The sequence below is a fragment of the Bubalus kerabau genome, chromosome 6 (genome assembly GCF_029407905.1).
Source record: "Bubalus kerabau isolate K-KA32 ecotype Philippines breed swamp buffalo chromosome 6, PCC_UOA_SB_1v2, whole genome shotgun sequence".
NCBI lineage: Eukaryota > Metazoa > Chordata > Mammalia > Artiodactyla > Bovidae > Bubalus > Bubalus kerabau.
In genome coordinates this window covers 60597180-60618310 of record NC_073629.1, presented here as the reverse complement: position 1 = coordinate 60618310, position 21131 = coordinate 60597180, and the positions used below count along the sequence as shown (strand labels likewise).

General features: G+C 40.5%; 1 pseudogene; it reads left to right on the top strand.

The window, feature by feature from the left end:
* Nucleotides 1-1427: 1427 nt before the first annotated feature.
* On the top strand, nt 1428-18652 carry LOC129656448 (RNA-binding protein with multiple splicing 2-like; annotated as a pseudogene).
* Nucleotides 18653-21131: the final 2479 nt, after the last annotated feature.

Genomic DNA, 21131 nt, shown 5'->3' with positions numbered 1-21131 from the left:
TCCGGTCCCCCTCCGGGTTTGCCTTGGTCCCGCTCGGGGCAGCTTTAGAACCCGGCAAACAGAGGACCTAGCAACGCGGGCGCCTGGGCGGTGTCCCCTCCTAAGGAGATGCCAAAGGGCGCCGGCCGGGAACCCTTCCTTCGTGCCCGCTCCTGCTCCCTGCGGGGCCCGGGGCGCCAGTCCTGCGGCTGAGCTCACCACTGACGCCTCACCACCAAAGCCAGCGGGCCGTCTGGAACCCTGCACGGGGCTCCACATCTTTTATCCAAGCATCTCTGTGGCGCAAAGAATAAAAGGGCCAGCTTTCAAGGCCCGCTTGAAGTTAGAAAATAAAATCAACGGGGATGCCATCATGTAGGTGCTTTAGTAGATAAACAAGTAAGGGAGGGACAGTTTGGGATCGCAGAGTTATCCTTTCCTCCGCAAAGATTGAACCACAGCAGTTGGAAAATGTAGATTTAGGAAACCGTTTTAACATAGAGATCTGTATAGGATGATTAAAGAAATGCAAAGCTGTTTCAGGTTCACTGTTTACCATTTTACAGATTAGTGTCTCTGGAACGGGGAGAGAATCGTGTCCTCATATGAAATGAACTTTATATAACTGGAAAGAGACGCCTCCGTATGTGACAGCCTTTAGACTTTATTGAAAGCTCTTTTGTGGTCCCTGCCCTTGTCACATCCAGGCTTAAACAGGTTCATGTCAGACCATGGTGGAGATGGACACACGTGTATTGTTCTCCTTATAGAAAGAAAGAAAAAAAAAAAAACACATAAAAAAGAACAGAGTTGACGTCTTCCTCTAAAATGTGATTTAAGGAAGCCCCCCCCAAAAAAAGACCCAGCAAATGCTTCCCAAACAGTATGAAATTCCACAGTTAAAAGCCATTTTCTCTGGTTTAAGGTCTTGTTCTCTTTAGAGTGAATTAACCAGATTTTTAATCTTGTTAAAAATTAACAAAATAGAGCACCTGCTATGTACCAAACACTGTACTAATAAGAGTATTTCCAGTTTTATTCTTTCATTTCTTCCATCTAAAATTCCCTGTTCCATCTAAAATCTCTGGTGAAATTGGTAATATTGTTGCTATTTTTAAGAAAGAGAAACTGGCCTCAGAGTTTGCTGCTGGATTCACATCTCATAGAGTGGCAGAACAGGCATTGCAACCTGGAGTTTTTGACTAATGCCTTTCCTCTAGAATTCCTCTGGGAAATATAGGTCAAGCCTTGTCACATCCACAATTGGCACTTGAGTGTGAGTTTGTTGATCCTGCCCTTGTGAAAACTAGATTTCAGAGTGCAGAAAAGAACATTTAAGTGTCTAGGGTGGATGTCACCCTGAGGTTAGGAATAAGGTTCAGAAAGATGTTGGACTTCATCCAGAACTAGACTAGAAACATCAGTTTCAGAAACACAAGATTAGGGTCATGAAGGTAAGAAGGAATTCTTTATTACCTTTCTGTTTATCATTATATTGCATTTTGGGCTTCCTTGGTGGCTCAGTCAAAGAATCCACCTGCAATGCAGGAGACCTGGGTTCCATCCCTGGGTTTGGAAGATCCTCTGGAGGAAGGCATGGCAGCCCACTCCAGTATTCTTGCCTGAAAAATCCCCATGGACAGAGAAGCCTGGCAGGCTACAGCCATGGGGTTGCAAAGAGTCAGACACAACTGAGTAACTAAGCACACATATTGCACTTTACATTTAAACAATTATTGCTTTATTACACTTTACACTATTATTCTTCCAAACCCAGGAAGGGGCAAGAGTTTTTAAATGGGCCTAATGCCATGGGTCCTTATATACCTTGCTTGCATGCTAAGTCGCTTCAGTCGTTTCTGACTCTTTGTGCCCCTATGGACTATGACCTACCAGGCTCCTCTCTCCATGGGGATTCTCCAGTCAAGAATCCTGGAGGGGGTTGCCATGCCCTCCCTCCTCCAAGGGATAGTCTTGACTCAGGGATCGAACCAGCATCTCTTAAGTCTCCTGCATTGGCAGATGGGTTCTTTACCACTAGCGCTACCTGGAAAGCCCCCCCTCTTATAAACCTTACCAGAATTTTAAAAACTGACAGAGCATTAACAACTTTTACACCACCTTAAGGAAGATTTCTGAGAAATCAGAAATAAAATTAAACTGTTAACTTTGTGTTGTCCCATTGTTACTGTGTTAACTTTTATTGTAGATGTTCATACATCAGTACCAATGCAACAGAAATCTCCAGAGCTTCACAGGCTGAGGATCTGGGGGCACTAGATCCGCAGCAAAGCCAGGCATCTGTGACTCAGGGCCAGGGTGGCCTCAGCTGCAGAAATGTGTGATTCTTCTATCCATGCACAACTGTTCCACCTTCAAATGAATCAACAAAGGAACAGAAGTAGACAAGATGGAGTAGACAAGATGCTTCTTCAACTAGAAGTCTCTGTCTGTTTGATAGGGATCTAAGAAAGAGGGTAAGGTCTTTGGTGGGCCACCTGAGATCAAAGTGGGCTGGAGAACCGAATTGGTTATAAACCGGATGGACTTGCCGACAACTCCAGTCATCTGTTTGTATACACTGCTGTTCTTGGAGCATATGGTTTTGAATAAAGAAGGAAGGAGAAATTTAGTGCCAAAGGCCTTGAGAGACTGCCAAAAGAAATGGAGGGAGTGATGTGGTGCCTGCATGCCCTCCCCTCCCACAGAGACTTTGAAGGGTTTTAAGACCTTGGGAAAAGAACTTAGAGTGAGAAACCGAGGAATCATTTTTGCAAATGATTTGGGGATTTCAGATTTAAGAAGTATTACTTTGGGCTCTGGTGACAAAGTCTAGCACAGAACTGGCGAGAGGGTTCCTCTCTTATCCAGTCTGCCAAAAGACCTCTGTGCACCTTGTCACCACTAGGGAAGGGCTTCACCCAAAGAAGGTATAGTCTCATAAAGGACACTAGTGCCCAATACAGGGTCAGGATGAGTTGGTGAGGAGCAGAGAGTAGTAGAACATGAGTGGAACTGTTCCTGAGCATCTGGGAGATACAACTGAAACTTTCTTGCCCTAAATGGTGGAGCTTGGGCAGACAGAGATGATTGTTAAGATGACTGATAAAATTTATTTCAGTTCAGTTCAGTTCAGTCACTCAGTCGTGTCCAACTCTTTGCGACCCCATGAATTGCAGCACGCCAGGCCTCCCTGTCCATCACAAACTCCCGGAGTTCACTCAGACTCACATCCATCAAGTCAGTGATGCCATCCAGCCATCTCTTCCTCTGTCATCCCCTTCTCCTCCTGCCCCCAATCCCTCCCAGCATCAGAGTCTTTTCCAACGAGTCAACTCTTTGCATGAGGTGGCCAAAGTACTGGAGTTTCAGCTTTAGCATCATTCCTAGGCAGTGATATTAAGGTAAATTCATTTGTATTCACAAGCCAGATCACCTGATATTACATGATATTCACATGATATTGCACTTAAAATTATATTAATAAGAAGAGAGTGGGAAAGAAAATACTTAATGCCTTTGATAAAAGTACAGTACACACCATGTTGAACCTTGATTCAAGAATAGTAAGTACCTACTATGTGTTAATCCCATACTAAGGTGTATAGTAACATTAACTTCTCAATTTACTCCTGTCAAAGAAAGTATTAATATTTACTAGTGTCATTGAGGCAGTAAATAAATAAGTTCCAGGTTAGATATTTACAACTAGCCTCTTATTTATACTTTGGGCTAGAAATAACAATAGGAACAGGAGGAATAATTGGACTTTATGGCCTGTGAACACTTTAAGATAACAGCAACGGCAGGGACAGAAACGGGTTAAGCACTGCTTAGGGAAAAAATAAGGAAGTCACATATTTCTCATTCTTGGTGTCAGGGAGATCTCCCTAACTACACATGCACAGAAAGTTTCCTCAGGGGAAGGAGCGCCAGATCATAATAAGTTTTGCTAACTTCCCAGAGACCCTGAAGCTGAAATTCATCTAGGCTAAAGGATACACACACACATGGGGGAGAGCTCTGAGACAAATCAGATACAGGGTCAAAGCACAATGATTGGTCAAAGGAAAACAAAGTCCCAGAAGTCCCTTATAAATGATCTAAACTTCCCAAAGCTACAACTGTTACTGAACCCACCAGGTGTCTATCTGCTCATACTCCTCTCTTCATAAACACTTTACTTGCTTCACTATTTTCCATCTCTTTGAAATTCTTTCTAAAGGGGACAAAAGCCAGGGCAGTGCCACCATCCAGGTTCAACCTCTGGTCAGGGAACTGAGATCCCATTTCAAGTCTCCAAAGCCATGGCCACCCAACAGCTCCTCCAAGATGGTTATTTCTGTTTATTTGCTTTTAGCTAACAGTTTTTAAATCATTAGTATTTTAAAAATAAGTACTATTATCATGCAAAGTACTCCTTTTATCCTCATTTTTTAGATAAAGATATTTAATGGTTAATTTACCAAAGGTGAGTAACACACTGGAAAAAAGCAGAGCCAGGTTTCAAACTCAAACCAATACATAAAACTCAAACCAATTCATAAAACATTGCTGTCTACATACTTATACTGCCTCTTGCTATACAGAAAGCAAGTTGCACATTGTATGTTTCTCTACACCAGAAAATCTATTTTCTATTTTTTAAATCTATTTTCTATTTTTTAAATCTATTTTCAACTCCCATTCTTAAAAGGAAATGAATCATTTCTCACAAAGAGGATTTAAATGAGAATTCTCCCAATGGAAACACTGAGTATGGAATGTTTCAGTGGAACATTGGGCAACTGTTTAGATCTCTATGCTCAGAAAAAGGAAAAAAAAAAAAAAAAAAAAAGCCCTGAAACAAACAAACAAAAAAAGCCCTGTGATCACTGCAGCATAGACTTGGTCAGTGATTTCTACATTTTTGCTATGCTATGCTAAGTCATTTCAGTCGTGTCCAACTCTGTGCGACCCCATAGATGGCTACAGATTCTAATTGCAGGAACTCATCCAGGAATTCCAGGGTGAAAGCCTGGAATTTTGAAGCACCATTCATGATTCTAATGCAAAACCAAGTTTGACCAGTCCAAAAGAACTAAAACAGTATGGTGCTCACAAAAACATTCAGTCTCCTAGACTTGCCCATTAACCCAGTCAATTAGTGTGAAGGAAATGGGAAACTGGTATTTAAAACTACTCTTACCTGGAAAATCCCATGGACAGAGGAGTCTGGTGGGCTGCAGTCCATGGGGTCACGAAGAGTCGGATACGACTGAGCGACTTCACTTTCACTTTTCACTTTCATGCATTGGAGAAGGAAATGGCAACCCACTCCAGTGTTCTTGCCTGGAGAATCCCAGGGAAGGGGAGCCTGGTGGGCTGCCGTCTATGGGGTCGCACAGCGTCGGACACGACTGAAGCAACTTAGCAGCAGCAGGAAATGTATTCTCGTATTCTTGCCTAGAAAATCCCATGGACAGAGGAGCCTGCCAGGTTACAAAGAATTGGACAAGACTGAGCAACTGAGCAACTTTCTTTCTTCCTATATATAACTTCACATTTATTGTACAGAAATATATTCATTAAATTGTTTAGTGTCTTCGTCATTATTGTTTTGATCATTCTGAAAATTCTTCAAAAATCCTTAAGTTCAAGATTATGCTCATTCACAATTAGATACTTGGAACTTAAGGCTGTTTTCAATTACTAGAGGGTACTTTATGTGTAATCAAGAGTCCAATTAGATTTATGTGTTAATTTTTGGAGAACTGACATATTTGTAACAATGTCATGCCATCCAAGATGATGCTAGACTTTTCCATTTGCTTATGTATTGTTTATATTTTTTCATGCATTTCCCAAAAATATTTTTATAGTTTGTTCTGCACCTTTCTTACTAAACTTACACCAAATTATTTTCTAGCATTTGTCCTTTGAGTCAAATATTCTTCCCATTTTCTTTTTTAGATGCTTTTGCCTGAACAGAAATAGTCTGGTTATTTCTGTACTTTATTTTATATTCAACACATCAGATTCTCTTATAACTTGTGTTTGTCATGAGAGTCTTTTGGGTTTTCTAACAACAACAAAAACAATAAAAAGAAAAAAAATAGTCATAAGCATCAGGAACTTTATCTCTTTTCCTTTTATTTATTCTCGTTTATTTTACTTACCTTTGATAGAATCACCAATACAAGTCATTAGAGAGATGCCTTTCTGATTTCTGATTTTAAGTAACTTATTTTTTGCCATCTAAGGTAACGTTTGTTAGTGGACTTATTTTTATTATATAAGTGAAGTGAAGGTGAAGGTGCTCAGTCGTGTCCGACTCTTTGCAACCCCATGAACCAGAATCTACCAGTCTCCTCCATCCATGGAATTTTCCAGGCAAGAGTACTGGATTGGGTTGCCATTTCCTTCTCCAGGGGATCTTCCCAACCCAGGGATTGAACTAAGGTCTCCCGCATTATAGGCAGACGCTTTACTGACTGAGCCACCAGGGAAGCCCAGTCATTATATAAGTAATTCCCCTCTATTCTTATTGAAGTTTCCCTTGGCATTGATCACTTGACCTTTATCTGATGTCTTATCACCACATATTGATAATAGTTGGTATTTTTTCCCTTTAATTTTTAATGTAATCAATTAGTTGATAAAATTCCTGGAACTGAACTGCCCTTTCATTCCTCTAATAAAGGCTGTTTTATCATAGTGTACTACTTGTTCGATTCATTCCTCTATTAGGTTCTTCAATATATTATTTAAACATTTGGCTTCATAGTCATAGATGAAATCGGCCCGCACTTTTGTTGTTGTTGCACTCCTTCTTCAGCTCTGGTATTGGAGGTGTTCACATACAATTAACTGGTCTCACACACACACAAAAACTTTCAGCTGTTTACTAAAACCCACAATAGTTTAAACAGTATTGAAAATTATCTATTCTTTAATGGTTAGATTAAAAATTCACATGTGAATCCATCTGCCTAATGCCTCTTTTGATAGTAGATCATTTATCACTTTTATAATCTCATCTATAATAATTGGTCTATTCAAGTTTTCACTTCTATCTCATTTGTGATCAGGTATATTTCCTAGGAAAAAAAGCCTTCTAGGCTTTTTTTTTCTTTTAAATACTATTCTAGTCACTGTATATGCTTGGAATTTTTAAAAATTCTTTCCTACTTTCACATTGTTAATCTTGTCTAATTTTTATTGTATTCTCTTATCATGCTCAATGGTATTTATCTATTTTATTGGTCTTTTTTAAAAGAATAGATCTTTGAATTTATTATTCTTTTCTGCTATTTTACCTATTTTAATAATTTCAGCTTTTACCAATATTAGTTCTTTCTTAAAAGTTTCTTTGGTTTTGTTTTTATTGATGTTGTTCTTATCTGTATTCATTAAGATAAATATTTAGTTCTTTTATTTTTACCTTTCTGCTTCCATACCTCTGAGTTCAGTTTTGCTGTTCCTTATTATTTTAGTACAAAGTGTTTGTTTTGCATTGCTTTTAGGAATTTTCATATTGTCTTTTCTATCATCTAAATGTTTATGTCCCCTTCCAAATTCATACATTAAAATCTTAACCGCAAAAAGATGATGGTCTTCGGATGTGGAGTCTTTGGGGAATGCTTCAGTTATTGTGGTGAATTCCTCATGATTGGGATTAGCGCCTTTATAAAAAGGGTTCTAGAAAGATCCTATTCAAGAAATAAAACGTTCTATATTTCTAAGTCAAATCAAGTTTATAAATTGCATTATTTATTTCCTCTGTCTCCCCTCTATAGCTTTTTTTGGGGAAAGGGAAATCCATCAAATTATTTCAATCCTTGGAAATATACTGAAAAATTCAGTACAGTTGGGTTTTTATTGTGTTCTTTTATAGAAATAAATGTCCTCTTGTAAGCCTAAAATTATTGTTTGTGTATATAATTTATGTTATTTGATGAAAACAGTGCATTTAATCAACTGGTAATGTGTGTCCTTATCCTCTTTGGTGTTTTTAACCTTCTATTCCAGTTTGCTATTAATGTTGCCTCTCGTGATGTCTTTCTATCCATTTCCAGTGTTTTGTTTGGTTTTGGTTTTCACGGTTCTTTTTTTACCTTTTATTACTGTATTTTAAATATGTATTTTGCAAAAAGCAAAAATCTGCTCCTGTTTTAAAAAACTATAATAGACTTTTTAAATAAGAGAATTTGAGTCCTATCACATTTTATGTAATGCTTGACATGCATCAGTTTATTCTTTCCATCTTATTTTTTACTTACTTAGATGACCATTATTATCTACTACTACGGGCAGGAATCCCTAAGAAGAAATGGAGTAGCCATCATGGTCAACAAAAGAGTTCAAAATGCAGTACTTGGATGCAATCTCAAAAACGACAGAATGATCTGTTTGTTTCCAAGGCAAAACATTCAATATCAAAGTAATCCAAGTCTATGCCCCAACCAGTAATGCTGAAGAAGCTGAAGTTGAATGGTTCTATGAAGACCTACAAGACCTTTTAGAACTAACATCCAAAAAAGATGTCCTTTTCATTATAGGGGACTGGAATGCAAAAGTAGGAAGTCAAGAAACACCTGGAGTAACAGGCAAATTTGGCCTTGGAATACAGAATGAAGCAGGGCAAAGACTAATAGAGTTTTGCCAAGAAAATGCACTGGTCATAGCAAACACCCTCTTCCAACAACACAAGAGAAGACTCTACACATGGACATCACCAGATGGTCAACACCGAAATCAGATTGATTATATTCTTTGCAGCCAAAGATGGAGAAGCTCTATACAGTCAGCAAAGACAAGACCGGGAGCTGACTGTGGCTCAGATCGTGAACTCCTTATTGCCAAATTCAGACTTAAATTGAAGAAAGTAGGGAAAACCACTAGACCATTCAGGTATGACCTAAATCAAATCCCTTATGATTATACAGTGGAAGTGAGAAATAGATTTAAAGGCCTAGATCTGATAGATAGAGTGCCTGACGAACTATGGAATGAGGTTTGTGACATTGTACAGGAGAGAGGGATCAAGACCATCCCCAAGGAAAAGAAATGCAAAAAAGCAAAATGGCTGTCTGGAGAGGCCTTACAAATAGCTGTGAAAAGAAGAGAAGTGAAAAGCAAAGGAGAAAAGGAAAGATACAAGCATCTGAATGCAGAGTTCCAAAGAATAGCAAGAAGACATAAGAAAGCCTTCTTCAGCGATCAATGCAAAGAAATAGAGGAAAACAACAGAATGGGAAAGACTAGAGATCTCTTCAAGAAAATTAGAGATACCAAGGGGACATTTCATGCAAAGATGGGCTCGATAAAGAACAGAAATGGTATGGACCTAACAGAAGCAGAAGATATTAAGAGGTGGCAAGAATACACAGAAGACCTGTACAAAAAATATCTTCACGACCCAGATAATCAAGATGGTGTGATCACTGACCTAGAGCCAGACATCCTGGAATGTGAAGTCAAGTGGGCCTTAGAAAGCATCACTACGAACAAAGCTAGTGGAAGTGATGGAATTCCAGTTGAGCTATTCCAAATCCTGAAAGATGATGCTGTGAAAGTGCTGCACTCAATATGCCAGCAAATCTGGAAAACTCAGCAGTGGCCACAGGACTGGAAAAGGTCAGTTTTCATTCCAATCCCAAAGAAAGGCAATGCCAAAGAATGCTCAAACTGCTGCACAATTGCACTCATCTCACACGCTAGTAAGGTAATGCTCAAAATTCTCCAAGCCAGGCTTCAGCAATATGTGGACCGTGAACTTCCTGATGTTCAAGCTGGTTTTAGAAAAGGCAGAGGAACCAGAAATCAAATTGCCAACATGCGCTGAATCATCAAAAAAGCAAGAAAGGTCCAGAAAAACATCTATTTCTGCTTTATTGACTATGCTAAAGCCTTTGACTGTGGATCACAATAAACTGTGGAAAATTCTGAAAGAGATGGGAATACCAGACCACCAGACCTGCCTCTTAGAAATCTGTATGCAGGTCAGGAAGCAACAGTTAGAACTGGTCATGGAACAACAGAGTGATTCCAAATAGGAAAAGGAGTACGTCAAGGCTGTATATTATCACCCTGCTTATTTAACTTATATGCAGAGTACATCATGAGAAACGCTGGACTTGAAGAAACACAAGCTGGAATCAAGATTTCCGGGAGAAATATCAATAACCTCAGATATGCAGATGACGCCACCCTTATGGCAGAAAGTGAAGAGGAACTAAAAAGCCTCTTGATGAAAGTGAAAGTGGAGAGTGAAAAAGTTGCTTAAAGCTCAACATTCAGAAAAAAAAGATCATGGCATCCGGTCTCATCACTTCATGGCAAATAGATGAGGCAACAATGGAAACAGTGGCTGACTTTATTTTTCTGGGCTCCAAAATCACTGCAGATGGTGACTGCAGTCATGAAATTAAAAGACACTTACTCCTTGGAAGGAAAGTTATGACCAACCTAGATAGCATATTCAAAAGCAGAGACATTACTTTGCCAACAAAGGTCCGTCCAGTCAAGGCTATGGTTTTTCCTGTTGTCATGTATGGATGTGAGATTTGGACTGTGAAGAAGGCTGAGCACTGAAGAATTGATGCTTTTGAACTGTGGTGTTGAAGAAGACTCTTGAGAGTCCCTTGGACTGCAAGAAGATCCAACCAGTCCATTCTGAAGGAGATCAGCCCTGGGAAGTCTTTGGAGGGAATGATGCTAAAGCTGAAACTCCAGTACTTTGGCCACCTCATGTAAAGAGTTGACTCATTGGAAAAGACTCTGATGCTGGGAGGGATTGGGGGCAGGAGGAGAAGGGGATGACAGAGGATGAGATGGCTGGATGGCATCACTGACTCGATGGACGTGAGTCTGAGTGAACTCTAGGAGTTGGTGATGGACAGGGAGGCCTGGCATGCTGCGATTCATGGGGTCGCAAAGAGTCAGACACGACTGAGCGACTGAACTGAACTGATCAGACCACACTATGATAAGTGAAATAAGGGGAACCCATTATCATTTTATGCTTGCTTGTCTGATCACGTTTTATCCATTCATTTTCCCCTTGTTTAATGCAAGTTATGCCTTTTTGTAATTTTTTTCATAAATAATTGTCTTTCCTTCTCTTTTTCTCATAATCAGATAGTACTACTGGACTATTATATGACAGCAAGATATTGTTTTCCTTACCAAGGCTCTATATATTTCCCCCTTTTCCACTTCGGTAAGGTCAGTTTTTTTAGAATAATACTTTCACTTTCTTTCTCTTCAACATTTTTTCTCTCCTATACTCCAGTTCTATTTTTCCCTTCATCTTTTTCCATCTTGAGATCTCTATTTTGGTCTGTGTCTTGTGTAGTGAAAGCCTTTTTCTGTATATTTGTCTCTGATAAGCAGTAAACTCTTTTTTTAGTATCTTCAAATATCTATTCTCATGTGTGTCCAGGTATTAAATTCTTTGGTTGTGTTCCTATTCTGAGAAAAATCTATAGATATTCATTCACTCTTTTTTATAGCTTCCATTGTTACTAAGAAGTCTGGTGTGTTTTTGTTTTTTGGATTTTTTTTTTTTTAGACAATTTCATCAAAAAAGCTAGGAAACTTGTCAGATTTTCCCCTGTATTATTAGAATTCAGGAATTTGAGAAGACTTAGGTCTTAAAATAGGGAAGTTTTAATAAGAACAAATTTTGAATTTGTTCTTTCTTCTCCCTTTGAAATTCCATAGGTTTTAGGTCCCTTGGACCAGACTTCCATTTCCTTTTGAGATTCACTTTGCTTTGCCTTATTCTTTGAGATATTTCTTAGCACTTGATATTTCAGACCATTGATTCAGATTTTAAGAGACTATCTTCTCCCTCAGTTCTTCTCCTGAATTTTTTATTTTAAAAGTCACATTTTCAATTCCAGAAAGAATTTTTTATTCTAGTCTTGAATCTTAATTCAAAATGTCACCATCTTTTTCAATAGCACTCTATCAGTGGTGTGTTTATTCTGATGACTGCTTTTCTCTCAGCTATTGGGTGGATTTTTTTTCTTTCTTTCTTTTTCTTTTTAGCTGCACCAGGTCTTCACTGCTCCAGTTGCAATGCATGGGCTTGTTTGCCCCGCAGCATGTGGCATCTTAGTTCCCAGACTGAGTATTGAATCCACGTTACCTGCATTGGAAGGTGGATTCTTAACCACAGGACTCCAGGAAGTCCCGGGTAGGTTACTTTTCTATGTGAACTCATTGGAGTTCAAATGCTAAATGACAAGAATCATGAAAGATGAAGCTAACTGTAAGAGCCTGCCAGACCCTGCTGCTGGTCTTGAAGAAAACTCCCTCCCTGCTCTCAGATCTCCCTCAGCCTGCAGAACAGGGAGATCCAGTCTTCTTGCACAGCTTCTGCTTCACCTTGTGAAGGTAAGAGGATCTGAGCCAACATTGTCTTCTCTCTGGAGATGTACAGATCTCTGACCTCCCAGTATCTCCCAGTATTCACTGATGATGCTGCCCTTCCCAGAAGGGAAAAGCATTGGACTAATTTCCCTCTGCTAGAATCTCAGTGGAGCCTAAGACCTAACTTCTCCCCAGCTTCCCATGGAAGCCAGCAGCCATTAGAACTTTTGAAAGGCAGATAGCCTAGACCTGAGGCTTAAGAGAAGGGGAGCTGAGTTCTTGTCAACATAACGACCAGACTCTCCCCTAAGCCTATCTATGTTTTTCTATAACTCATACTAACTTTTATTTAAGTCTCTCACTCCATCAGGTAATAAAGATTTAATCTCAGTCAACTCAAGATCCTCCCTTTTTTTTTTCCTCTGGAACTGGATCCTGATTCTGGAGTTCTTACCTGGTGCTGAGATAGTTGAACAGAAGTGAACATCTGATCTGAGTCATCTATACATTTTGCAGACTCCACCTGTGTAGAGCCAGACTGTCTATGTTAGTGATTATTACATGTTCTAACACCTATTTCGTGTCATAAAAAGGACACAAAAAGGGCAATGAAACTGGGGTTCTTGGCTAAGCTCAGGTAGTCCGTGCTTTGAAGCTCAGTTAGGGCTTGTCTACAAGACAAATGTCTGCGAAGAAGATACTTCACTGGGTGGACTGAGGAGTCTCCCAGTTAAAAATAGAGGGGCGGGGTTGAAGGGTCAGGTTCAAAAGCTGTTTCAATAACCCTGCCTCTGTGCCAGACTTCGAATGCAGCTTGGTGTCTTTTGGTCACATTGCACCCCAGCCCAGCTCTCAGGTGCAAATCCTGGGAAAGTGAGGGCTCAAGAAAAATTGTTTTACTGACAATTCAGGAAGATGTTGAAAGCATAAAACTGTAATAATTGGGACCTCCAAGGGAAAAAAGGAGCAGGAGTCTTTCTGTTTAATTTTGAGGTTTTTACTGCTTGTTTGTTTTGCTAATTTCAGTTGTGTCCGTTTTGAGGACGCATTTTTGAGTCACCTATGACAGGCATCAGCAATACCAGCACTACAGGCAGCAATAGACTCTGATTTCTTGGAAACTCAAGCAGAAGGAAAGGAAAATGGCAAGTGCTCTAAGATAACTGGGCATCACAATTTTTCAGTCAACTCTTCACCAGTCCTATTTTTCCCCCTGAATACACTCTGAGTAAAACTCAACATATCTCAAAAGAAAATGGGTGAAAATCTTAGAAAAGATGGAGAAAGAAAGCAGGAAAATTTACTGTGTCTCTGTTTTTACACACAGCTCCTGAAACTTGAGGAATTTTATAATCACAGCTTTAAAATCATATTTTTATAATCAAAGCTCAATGGAGAAGGAAACTGAGTCACCCGACCACTTGCCAGAGTCACATCAGAAGTCAAAGATGGTTCCAAAGACTAAAGGCTAGTTCATCTATTTTGTTACCCATGATGTTACTCCTCTTTTACTTAAGGAAGGAATGATTCAACATAAATCACAACAAAGCAGATAAAAAATTGAAACCGTCAAGTGTTTGTCCTACTGAATAATTTTGTTTGTTTGTTTTGTTGTTTAGTCACCAGTTATGTCCAACTCTTTCATGACCCCCATGGACTACAGCCTGCCAGGCTCCTCTGTCCATGGGATTCTCCAGGCAAGAATATTGGAGTGGGTTACCATTACCTTCTCCAGGGCAGGGATTGAGCCCATGTCTCCTGCATTGGCAGGCAGATTCTTTACCACTGAGCCACCTGGGAAGCTACTGAATAATAGTTTCATGATTTTATAATTGGATTTGAAAAACTACAGACTCATCAGGCCTTCAAGCAAAGAGAGTGATTTCAATCTTGCATAAGGTTCGCACACAACAGTGATATGTTTTGAAGAAGGAACATGGCCCTTCCTACCCAATGCAACCCCACCTCTTCACTGGGTCAAGGATGTGGCTTCAGGTTTTCTGTTTACTATTGCTAGTAACTGACACTTCTTATTATTACTCTTATAATTGTAATTTGCACAGTTGGTTGTTTAAGATTATAACATTTCTAGTTGATAATGATAGTAAATCCATGTGTTCATAACAGAATTTCAGTGTATCAAGTTCATTTCCAGAATAAATTATAAGCAATTCAACCTAAATCATCCAGAGAGAATACCAGCCTGTTAGATTTTTATGGTAACAGAGCTAACAATAATAGTATTTTTTATTGAGTTTTCAAGTAAAATACACAACATTAAATACTTCATTTAATCCTCATTTAAACTCATGAAGAGACTATATTATTCTTATATTATTGATAAAGAAAATAAAAATAGGTATTAAATAGCTCCCACAGTGTTACAAAGCTAGAAATTGCCAAAGTGGGATTCAGGTCCAGGTTTGTCTAAATCTATTTTGTTCTGATTCCTGAGCTCCCATCCCACTCTCCCGCCTCACTGAAGAAAAGAAGCTAGTATATTCTGTCTAATTTGTGGACCCAAGTATCCTAGACATAGAACATTTTACCATCAGGCTTCCTTAGGAAAAGTTATTCCATTTGCCAAGCACATAATACAAAAGTAAACTTGCAAACTGTTTGGCCCATTCTCAAATTTCGAGAAGAATAATTTCTTTAGAAGTACAAGGAATGAAAATTTGACTCACTATAAAGAATTCTATCAAATGTACTCCTGTACTGCCTCTGACCTTGGCCTTTTGCCCTAAGTCACTGCCAAGACTACTAGGTCCTACAGTATTTTCAGAATATAGAGAATACTTATTGAAATCCACGTAATTATACAAAGATTTTTAAAGCATTTTTGTTTATAGACAGAAAATTTCCCTTCTAAAAGATATTCTGTCTCTTAAAATATCACATAATAATCTGCATGATACTTTCACATTTTCAGTCAGTAAAAATATGTTTCCTAGTATGATTGCTTCAGTTCAGTTCAGTTCAGTCACTCAGTCGTGTCCGACTCTTTGCGACCCCATGAACTGCAGCATGCCAGGCCTCCCTGTCCATCACCAACTCCCAAGTCCACCCAAACCCATGTCCATTGAGTCAGTGATGCCATCCAACCATCTCATCCTCTGTTGTCCCCTTCTTCTCCTACCGTCAAGCTTTCCCAGCATCAGGGTCTTTTCAAATGAGACAGCTCTTAGCATCAGGTGGCCAAAGTATTGGAGTTTCCGCTTCAACATTGGTCCTTCCAATGAACACCCAGGACTGATCTCCTTTAGGATGGACTGGTTGGAGCCCCTTGCAGTCCAAAGGATCCTTAAGAGTATTCTCCAATACCACAGTTCAAAAGCATCAATTCTTTGGTGCTCAGCTTTCTTTATAGTCCAACTCTCACATCCATACATGACCACAGGAAAAACCATAGCCTTGACTAGATGGACCTTAGTTGGCAAAGTATTGTCTCTGCTTTATAATATGCTTTCTAGGTTGGTCATAACTTTCCTTCCAAGGAGTAAGTGTCTTTTAAATTTCTTGGCTGCAATCACCATCTGCAGTGATTTTGGAGCCCCAAAAAAATAAAGTCAGCCACTGTTTCCACTGTTTCCCCATCTATTTGCCATGAAGTGATGAGACCGGATGCCATGATCTTCGTTTTCTGAATGTTGAGCTTTAAGCCAACATTTTCACTCTCTTCTTTCACTTCCATCAAGAAGCTTTTTAGTTCCTCTTCACTTTCTGCCATAAGGGTGGTATCATCTGCATGTCTGAGGTTATTGAGATTTCTCCCGGCAATCTTGATTCCAGCTTGTGCTTCTTCCAGCCCAGCCTTTCTCATGATGTATATAAGTTAAATAAGCAGGGTGACAACATACAGCCTTGATGTACTCCTTTTCCTATTTGGAACCAGTCTCTTGTTCCATGTCCAGTTCTAACTCTTGCTTCCTGACCTGCATACAGATTTCTCAAGAGGCAGGTCAGGTGGTCTGGTATTCCCACCTCCTTCAGAATTCTCCACAGTTTATTGTGATCCACACAGTCAAAGGCTTTGGCATAGTCAATAAAGCAGAAATAGATGTTTTTCTGGAACTCTCTTGCTTTTTCGATGATCCAGCGCATGTTGGCAATTTGATCTCTGGTTCTTCTGCCTTTTCTAAATTCCGCTTGAACATCTGAAAGTTCACGGTTCACATATTGCTGAAGCCTGGCTTGGAGAATTTTGAGCATTACTTTACTAGTGTGTGAGATGAATGCAATTGTATGGTAGTTTGAGCATTGTTTGGCATTACCTTTCTTTAGGATTAGAATTAAAACTGACCTTTTCCAGTCTGGTAGCCACTGCTGGGCTTTCCAAATTTGCCAGCATTTTGAGTACAGCACTTTCACAACATCATCTTTCAGGATTTGAAATTGCTTAACTAGAATTCCATTACCTCCATTAGCTTTGTTCGTGGTGATGCTTCCTAAGGCCCACTTGACTTCATATTCCAGGATGTCTGGTTCTAGGTGAGTGTGAGTGATCACGCCATCTTGATTATCTGGGTCGTGAAGCTCTTTTTTGTACAGTTCTTGTGTGTATTCTTGCCACCTCTTCTTAATATCTTCTGCTTCTATTACCATTAACATACCATTTTGTCCATACCATTTCTGTCCTTTATTGAGCCCATCTTTGCATGAAATGTTCCCTTGGTATCTCTAATTTTCTTGAGGACATCGCTAGTCTTTCCCATTCTATTGTTTTCCTCTATTTCTTGGCATTATTGTGCTTCATCCAGCCCACATTTCCCATAATGTACTCTGCACACAGTTATATAAGCAGGATGACAATATGCAGCCTCGATATACTCCTTTCCCAATTTTGAACCAGTCCATTCTTCCATGTCTGGTTCTAAACTGTTGCTTCTTGACCTGCATACAGATTTCTCAGGAGGCAGATAATTTGGTCTGAATTCTAATGAGAGACAAAAATCCTTCAAAAAGAAATGGAACATGTGAGCCTTTTGACCTGTGGCATAGTAGGGGCAACACTGGTGGACAGCATACAAATGGGCTGGGAAAAAATAGGTACAATTTAAAGATATATATTAAAGACCCATGTAGGCTGATGTATCAATTTGGGATACTGAACATTCAGAAACAAAGGGAGATTGTACTCACCTGCAAGCTTTTTCCCATAGGTTTCCACAGGTCACTCACAAAAAGACTGGGATCAGGGCAGGAGGTTTGATAGAGCCACCTCACTGATGTAGCCATGAAGCAGTAATGGCCAGCTGTTAGGCAATGGGCACAAAACCTCATTTGCTCCTTTGTTTTCATCTCTCCTATGAAGCAAAAGCCTTAAATCTCTGTGAGGAAGGGCAGCAAACCCTACAGGGTGGAGGCAAAAACCCACTGCATCTAAGGAAGAAGTAGAAGAAAAAGCCTACTTGCTCTGGAAGAGAGACAAGAAACCATTCTGGATTTTGTATCTTACCAGAGTTTTGCCAACAGTGGCAGAAAGAAACTCCTGCACAAGACCAGCCCCAGATACAAGACAGAGTTTGGTTGCCATGGGCAGGATGTGTACACATAGTGAGAAAGCTCCAGTAGGCTCAGATTCCCAGTGCCCTCCCCCACTGCTGTCCCACATCCCTCCCCACCTCTCACATCAGCCAAAGTTGAAGTGAGCCCAGCCTGAAGCAGAGGCTGCCCCTCTCACCACCCCAGCACCCCACTCCTGGAGTGCCACCCTGCTCTGCACACCAGAGCACACCGCTCACCACACCCCTTCCCACCTGCTCACTGCAGCCAGGCATGCAATCACCCTCTGCATTCCCTTGGCACATCCAAGGGGTATGAAGGGCTCTTGATAAAGCTCACCTTAAGACAGGCTTTTGTCTTATTATCTTTGTGATCTTTGACAGCTGGGCAGGAGCAGAAGTGGCCAAGAATGTGTGGAAAGGTATTCACTTTGATTCCAAGAATCTGTAGATCTTGAGGCTATTGTTTGCCAAGGCCAAACCAAGATGGCCAAGAACAAGCTAATGGCCACCATATTGCACCAAGGCTCACCTCACCCTAGGACCACGCTTCTTCTCGAGGGACCCCTATCACTTGACGGGGGCTGCTCTGATGCATGCATCCCCAGAAGCCTAGGCCTCCCTGTCCTCTCTACACCACAGAGCTGGCCCCAGTCATTTCATCCGCTGCCTTCACATACCCAGCTGCCTCTGCTATTGCCTCCACCCTACCTGCACTGCTTAGCATGCACCCTTCCTCAGACACTGCCTGGCAAGGACGGAAATACCTTCAGTTCTGTCAGATCTTCAGTCTTGTCACTACAGCTTGAACACCCTGCCTCACTGGGGAGGAAGCTGCCATGAGCTCCTCCTGCCCCCAAGCGGCCTGTGGAGAGCTGCTTCTTCCCTCTGAAGACCGTGAATTGTAAGCCTGACTCAGTGAACTGCCTCAGGTTTCCTTTTTCTCCTCTTCCTCAGCTTTGTCCTACCCTGAAGGCCCTCTTCAAGGGCTCACAGCAGGATTCAGGAGTCTTCTTACTGGGCCACCCAGACCCAGCTGGAAGGCCTCACTGAGATGACCAAGACACGACCTCCACTCCAAACTTGCTTCTGTAGCTCCACCTGAGAGAAAGAAAGCCTTTCATTTTCCATGTTTTCTGGCACAAATTAAGACACAAACTTGTGTATATATGAGTGTATAGTTTGTTCTTGGATTGTGTCACCATAGCAACAGGCCCTGGCCACTAATGGTTCATCATTCCTGGTGCCTCTCTTCACACCTCTCTCCCCTGTACCCATCCTGCCTCAGGAAGGACCAAGCCCTACAGCCTGTTTTGCCCTGGGGACCAGCACTCCCCACTACCACACACACTTCCAGGCTGAACAGGAAGACCACCCAATAAAGAATATTTTATTTATCATTTCAAATCAGGGTCCTCCACTTCCTCCTCAGACAGGCCAACACTCTTGAAGGAAACCCTTGCTCTGCCCATTTGTTTACCTCTTCACAGGTACCTCACACCACCCCTGCCATGACCCCTCATTCTTTCCAAAATTCAAAACCAACCAAGAAGTAAAGTACTTTATACCTTTTGTAGTGAAAGATTTATGAACCATAAAGAATTTTTCATGTGTGTGCAATTAATTATTAAGGAGCTCTTGTGTACCTGTCAGATAAGCTATTCAGATAAGGGTTTTAGGAGGTTTTGTTTGTTTTTGCTGTATCATGAGTCCTGTGGGCTCTTGGTTCCCTGACGCAGGCCCTCGGCAGTGATAGCATGGAGTCCTAACTGCTGGACCATCAGGGAAACCCCTCAGATAAGTTTAACATTTGGTTTGAGATGTGAAGAAGAAAAGGGTTTTGTTCTCCAGCAGTAAGTCTTATTGTCAGCTTTTACTTTAAGAAAAATGAAGGAAAATGTGTGCAATTTTTTCTGTTTTGTGAGCACATTCGTGCTTTGCTTTTTAGTCGCAGCTGTGGCTTTCTTGCCATTTTCAGGCTTGGGAGAGGAAGTAGCTGTTGTGATTGCTGATCCTGTGAGAATGTGAAACTGGATAATATATGAAATGCAAAATTACAAAGCATCCAAAGTTTATTAAAAAAAAAAAAAAAACCAGAGAGAAAGTTCCACCTCCCAGGCCCAACTATGCAGGACCTGCCAAAGAGTAAGGCTCAACAGGACCCCAGTATCTCCTCCCTACTGTTGGGTAAGGGGCAGGAATGTGGGCAGAGACTGAAAGGTGAGTGAGGAGCAAAACCAGGAGAGAAACTCTTAAGCACTCTGTATCTCCTTCCAAGCATAAGGGAGTAGTGGCCCAACTGTTAAAAGAATTTGAAGCCTGAGGTACACTGAAGAAAACAAAAGCAAAACAACACCCCAAACCAGTTCAACTCCTGACTATATTGATTCAGCCCTACACTAAAAGTCTGACAGAAGAGATATTCCCATCTCCAGGACTCAGTACTGTTTATCTTAGTCTCTACTGCCTTACACATGATATCCAGCAATCAACACAAAATTATAAGTCTAACTAGCAAGAAAAACAATCCACTGAGTGGAGATAAAACAATCAATAAAAAAAAGATTCAGAAATGACCCAGATGTTACAGCCATCTTTAGAATAATTATGACTAATAAACTAAAGGAACAAATGTAAAAGTTGCAAAAATCAATAAGGAATTTCAGCATAAAAAATAGATCAAGAACCTTCTAAAATTATGAGGAAAGCATATTGCCAAAGAGATTATGAACTCTGACTAAAACAGTATTTAACTAATAGAAATTTAAAATCAACCTTCAGGCTCCCAAACTTGCAATCAGAAAAAAGAGGAGCAGCAAAAGCTGGACAGGGCTGTCCAGAAGAATTTCCTTATGTATTAGATGTGGAATGTGAGAGAAAGAGGGGAGTCCTGACTAATTTGATGTATAGAATAGAGAAGCATCAACCAATCTGTACAAGCATACTGAAGTAGAAGATTTGGTGATGGTGTGTGCACAGATTGGGGAGTGGAAAGATAGAGATCCATTTTAGACACATTAAGCTTGAGATATTTAATGTTGAGCAGTCAAGTAGAAAGGTACTTCCCAGGTAGCGCTAGTGGTAAAGAACCCTGCCTGCCAATGCAGGAGGCATAAGAGATTCAGGTTCGATCCCTGGGTCAGGAAGATCTCCTGAAGGAGGGCTGGCAACCCAGTCCAGTATTCTTACCTGGAGAATCCCATGGACAGAGGAGCCTAGTGGGCTATAGTCCATGGGGTCGCAAAGAATTGGACACTACTGAGCACTTGCACAAAGATTTTTTAAATG